Below are 6,421 nucleotides of genomic sequence, written 5' to 3'. Positions count from 1 at the left end.
TAACGGCTGCTACTATTTGACATGACCTATTTCCAGATAGGAAATGGTCTATCATAGAGTAATTGGGAAGATAACCCATTATTAACTCCTGTCTCCTAAACTTCCAAGAAGACTGATTATATGGTTCACCCTGAAACACTGCAATTTCACTAACATATTTGTCGGAGGCAATTATAATCTATACAGTAATTCATAGATCCTGGACTACAATAGCTTTAAGTGGAGGAAATGGCTCGAATGCCCCAATCTCAAATGAAATGTGACACTATTATATCTTCCGAGGTTACCAACAAATCTCTTTCTCCTGGGTAAACAAAGAAAATCATGAGGAGGAGAGAAAAAGAAAATATTTTGAAAACTTGTGTGCCCAGATACTCCCTGCCAACAGCTGTGCAGACACTGGGGCTGACTTGTTGCCAGAGTCAGCACTCTTGCTAAAAGTCTCACGTTCTGCAGGCAGCAGCTTCACAATAAAAAGGAAAAATGCTTTTCTTCTTTGCCTCCTTCAGCAGATGACCCCAGCCTGCAAGGCAGCCAACCCAAGTGTTTGCAACAGCAATCTGTAAAGCTTTCACTCATTAAGGACTTTGCCAGAGCTTTATTTCATGACCTGAATGAACTGTCTGACTGACTGCCTCTTCCCGGATTGAGAAGGTTGAGATGGAGAGATGACACTCTCTCTGTTATACTGATGGCAAAATGAGTGTTCTTCACTTCTCAGCCAGACAAGGATGCAATGAGAATGGCTACATGACACCCAGCAGTGAGCGAGGAGGTGACGTCCCACTGACACAGCAGGCAATGCACCCCACTGCAACGGGCAGTGAGGGTCCTGATACTGTATCAAGAGACACTTCACTAAAGGTAATGCCCAAGGAAGCCAAGCGTACTGACTTTTTGCTTTAGACACAACAGCAGGCTAAGAATCTGAAAGCAGGAGTGGCAGCAGAGTCTGACCCATTCCTTCCTCTCAGCTGTGCACTCTGCTGCATGGGGGGCAGCTTCTGCAAGAATACCCTGGGATGCTGCATAAGCTATTTTGCATGAACCCTCATCAGGCTTCATTTCTGTCCTCTCCCACGTCAGTATCTCTTTCCTTGGCTTTCATGGTCCTAGCTGTTCAACAGCATTGATGAGGAGGGCTGGGACAGCAGCAATGCAGCCCTAAGTGGCAGCAGGCCAAAAGAAAGAAGCCTGCCTAGCACAGCTCCCAGGAGATAAGCTGGCCCTCAGGAAAGGATTTAAGGCTCTGGACTCCAAGCAGGTGGAGCAGTCAATGCAACCAGTTGATAAGTGCTTGTCGAGATAACCAGGGTTTGAGTATTATTACTCCATGTAGTACATTGCCACCGCTGACAGATGGTCTGTTGGCTTACTCATTCATCCCACCCCCTTCTGTCCATGTAATTGGAAAGAACACTGGTTTATAAATAAAACATTGCTAGGAGTGGGACAGGTCTAAGATACTCTCAGCCTTTTCTCCTTACTGGGTGACAGTGGTTCCCCAAACATTATGCTTGCTCCCAGACCCCAGATAACCCCATAACACAGAATGTTCAGAATGTCCACCTGGGCCAAAAGCTTACAGGCATCTAAATCCCTTACTGCTTCCAACTCTTAATGCCTCTCCGGTGAGGAGGTCTCCTCCTTTCCAAAGCTTAATCTCCAGGTGATGGGAAACTAACAGTCCCTGCTAGTGAGCCACAGAGGGGGAGGAGGGAGTGCATAAAGAGATGATGGCTGTTGCCTGGTGGAAAGAGATAGAAAAATGCTCTTCTTTCTTCACAGAGTAGATAGTTCCCCAAATGCATCAAATAAATAAAAGCCAAGCAAAGCCTTTTGTCATGCCTCTTTCTGCCTGTCCTCAGAAAGACAAGCCATGTGAGCACTGTGGGGCAGAGTCTGCTAAGAGGAAGCAGAGGAGGATGTGATGCACCGCAGAGAGGCCAGCGGTTCGGGGTTGTTAAGATACACACCTCTGACATCAGTTCCTTGCAGAAAATGACAGCCAAAAGACCAAGGTACCTATGAAGTAATTGAGAGAAACTAGAAAGTCCTCAAAATAACATAAGCTTTGCCTCTAATAATATTATACTGAGGAAATCCATTATTGTATTTTCAGTTTGTTTTTCCGGGTCAGAGGGGACATGGTGCTATATATTGTGAACTACAGGTTGTAATGTAGTGACAGTGTGGGTCACCACTGGGGTTTGTCACACTGTCCCCTCCGAATTATTTTAACTGGAGTGTACTCACCAAGTATAAGAATTTGTTGGTAGTTCTAGAAAAGCTTCAGCTTATAAGCACATCATCTCTGCCCAAGAGATAAGTAGGTGCTTATAGCACAACAAAAGTTACCACACCCTCCTTTCTCACTTGCTTTCAGGGATAGAGAAATGGACAGAGTGTGCCCTGCATTTTATCTGACTTTAGGTTACTGCCATGTAGCAGTCAGCCTCCTACCGCAGCCACCCACCCTGCCTTTCTGACCTACTTTGCAGATGACCAAGATGAGTATCTCCATAAAACTGCTTCTTCATTGACCATAAAAGGAATCACTGGTGATGAAGGCACCTAAGATCTGCTAATAGGAAATTTGCCTTGAGAGACCAAGCCTTAACTGTTCAAAAGTTTGATGGTATCTGTTCCCAGTTACGCAATTTATAGATGATAAAAACTGAGAAATTTCAGTGGCTGTGCTACAAAGCCACTCAGTGGTAGAAGAGGGAAACTCCTGGTGATGGTAAACCATGCTGGTAGAAGGGAAACACACTTGTAGGGAAAGCCAGAATGGTGCAATGTTGCTGCTTGAAAGAAGGCAGAGAAAGCATGGGGAAGATGGATCTTCTCCATCATAGAGTCATAGAATTATTTGAGTCAGAAGAGACCTTCAAAGGTCATTAGTCCAACTCCTCTGCAATGAACAGGGACACCTACAGCTCGATCAGGTGCTCAGAGCCCATCCAGTCTGATGTTGAATGTCTCCAGGGATGGAGTTTTCACCTCCTCTCTGGGCAACCTGTGCCAGTGCCTTGTTATCTTTACTGAAAAAAAATTTCATTATACCCAATATAAATCTCCCCTCTTTTCATTTGAACTCTTTTCCCCTTGTCCTATCACAACAGATCCTCTTAAAGGATCTGTGCCCTTCCTTCTTACAGCCCCCCTTTAGATACTGAAAGGCAGCTCTCAGGTCTCCTCAGAGCGTTCTCTTCTCCAGGCTGAACAGCCCCAGCTCTTTCAGCCCATCCCTGTAGGAGAGGTGTTCCATCCCTGGGATCATTTTTGTGACTCTCCTCTGGATGTGCTCCAACAGGTTCATGTCTCTCCTGTATTGAGGATGCCACAGCTGGACGCAGTACTCCAGGTCAGGTTTCACCAGCACAGAGCAAAGGGACACCTCTTTCTGTCCATCAGTTTTGGAAGGACTGAATCCAAGGAAGTGCTTTTCAAGAAAAGTATCCCTCTGTCATCTCGGCTGTAAAAGATGTGCAGAAACTGTCTTGTTGCCATATATGCCTTCCCATCTCTCTGGGCAAATGTCCAAGCCACTTGCCAGTAAGCAGTCAGCAAAAAATAAGGCAAGAGAGGGGAGCAGATAGGTGCAGATAAACTCTAGCTGTGAAATAATAAGGAAAGAGATTTGTAAGATGACTGTGATGGGGAATGATCAGTGATGCCCTTCAAAGCTGTGCAGTGTTTTGACAGCTCAAGCTGTCTTCTGAACACAGCACTGCTGAATAATAACAACAACTGTATAGCTATTTACTTCTTAAAACACACACAGCATACACTTCTCATTTTACTCTTGAGAAAACTGAAATAGAGTGAACTCAGAAACTCCCTTATGTTTGTCTGGTAGAAATGTCCATGCTGGGTCTGCCACCTGCAGCCTGAATTAAAAGGCAGGGCAGAGAGATTTTGGAGGCACAGGTAGACAAAAATAAAAGAAACAGTGCAAAGAAGAGCCCATATATTCAGTCATAACACAGACTTAAGAACTTACGGGCCCAGAGGCAGAACCTAAAGAGAGCAGCCTGCTGAGCACCCAGCCAGAAAAGCTCTGTCACTGCCCTCTGACAACTTGCAAACAATCTCCCAAATGATTGCTCTCCCAAATGGCTGCTGAAGTGCTGCCAGCATCTGTGGTTTGATGGTTGGATCTAAACATAGTTTGTTTTCTTCAAGTCCTTGTCCTTAGAAACAGGTTATTACCTGAGAACTTCACCTCCTTTCATTTCATCGCAAGACCTTACGATTGCAGCGAGCGTGGGGGGAAATGTGAGGGAATGGAGAGGAAGAAAAGAATGTAGTATAAATAATTTGACAACATGAATTTTAAATATGAAAAAAAAAAAAAGAGCAATCCAGAAGAAATTATTTGGGAAGTCTTATGATTTTTAAGCCAAAGTCTGACACAGGGTTTGAGGACATGAGGCTACTAGCAACAAGCATGTTTACTAGGAACATGACATTTCCCAAATTTCTGCCCATCTCCACTACTTGCTTTCAGTCTGAGTAAGTTTGTGTGATAATGCAACTTGGCTGGTTTCAAGTGAAGGCAGAATGGGATAGGGCAGGATAGAAACTGAGATACCTAGAAATTGAGTGTGGTGTTGGCTCATGTCAAAGAAGCCTCGTGCAGCTCAGGTTTTGGGATGCAGCATTGCGCTCCTCTGAACTCCCTGATGCCTGCCTGTAGCTGTTTTGGAATGGAAGCATGTGAAAAAACAGCAACAGTGTGTTTAATGGTTACCTAAGCAATCTGTTCTTCCATCCATCTGGTTTATTGATAGCTGCCTCCAAGCGTATAAATCCCTTGTTTGCCATTCAAAGCCTCAAAGAAAATAATAACCCTACACTCTCTCCTGCAGACTTTGTCGCTTTATGCTCTGAATGGACATCAGTGTCTCAAATGGGCTATCTGTCTTCATAACTGTGTTTCATTGGCAGCTCCACCTGATGCATAAGGACTAAGAGTTCACACCTTGCCTTAAAAATCCCTACTTGAAAGTTTCTGAGAAATGTTAAAAACTCTGCCTGGCTGGTGGTTTGGATTCCTGCTCTGCTAACAGCAACTTTGCACTTGCCATGCTACTGGAAGCTTACATTTGTTAGTCCAAAGGTGCTGTTTCTCTTTTGGAACCTCCCTACCTTCCCCATCTCTGACTGCCTATACGGAAGTAAACTGCAGCCCAACTACATGCGGGCATTTAGCCAACACAAAATGCTGCCCATTTAATTTAAAATCGTCTGCAAGCATGCTTTGCTGAGGCAAATTGGATTCTTTTCAATTATTTTTCTTAGATGAATTTCCTAGCTGCTAGTCAAAGCAGCCAAGGGTCTGCAAAGAGCTAGAGACAGTGTAAGACAGTGTGCAGGGATGCCAAGGTGGGACTTGCAGGAAGGGCAGCAGGGTGCTGGGAGCCAATCCTGACAATGAGATGCCAGCTTTGCAATTAAACAAGCACTCCCCATTCACATGCACCAGTTGTGCATGTCAGCCAGCCTTTTGCTCCAGCTGCTGCTTGGGAATTCCTCTCAGGTGCTTTGCACAGGGGATCTCAGTCTCATCCTTCCACCCTGCTCCTTCTCACAGTCTCAGTCTTTGTGACTCACATCTCTTCCAGTCAACCATTATGCCAAATGTGAATGGGATATTCCTTCAAATTCCAAATGCTGTATGAGGGCTGTGATAGGAAACATTTGCTGCCTGCAATACTGAAGAGACCTTTCCTCCTGCCAATTTATCTGCACTGCTGTACCCCCAGGTACATCTCTGCTGGTAAATAGGGTGGGCTCAAGGTTGTTCTGTCAGCCTGAAGACAAGAGGCACAGCACAATTTATCTCTGTGTGAATCACTCTTCCATCCCACAGCAGCACATATTTTTCCGTGATATCTGTTAGGAGCAGACCGTTGGCCATACCATCCTGCAAACAGAGCCAGGGCAGAGTGCGTTATGTGGCACAGGTGTAGCAAATAGGAAAAACCCAGGTGCCATTTTAAAGCCTTTTTTTTTCCTTTTGATTTCTACTTTGCCAATAGCTGGTGATGAATGAATGCCAGAATGGTTAGATGGTTGGATTAGATCACCTCAGTGGTCTTTTCCAACCTTAATGATTCTATGGTTCTGTGAAATAGTAAAAGGCTCCACACAAAAGCAGTAGATCTTTCCCCGTGGGTTTGTTAATTTCTGTAACTAACCACATGTGGTAACAACAAACTTTTTAAAGTCATTACTGTTCTGTTCAGTTAAATGTGTGAAAATCACTAATGTTTTTTCCATTCCCGAGCATGCACTGAGGAAGTAGGGCAGATGTATGCCTAGGCTCACCTAAGAGCATGAACTCTACAACTCATGTTGTAGAATTGTGAAGGCTGAAAAAGACCAAAACTCCAGCAATGTCCACGCAATGCAA

This window comes from Meleagris gallopavo, chromosome 1 (assembly GCF_000146605.3).
Source record: "Meleagris gallopavo isolate NT-WF06-2002-E0010 breed Aviagen turkey brand Nicholas breeding stock chromosome 1, Turkey_5.1, whole genome shotgun sequence".
In the NCBI taxonomy this organism is placed as follows: domain Eukaryota; kingdom Metazoa; phylum Chordata; class Aves; order Galliformes; family Phasianidae; genus Meleagris; species Meleagris gallopavo.
The sequence above is the reverse complement of the archived record's forward strand: the minus strand, read 5'-3'. Positions refer to the sequence as shown.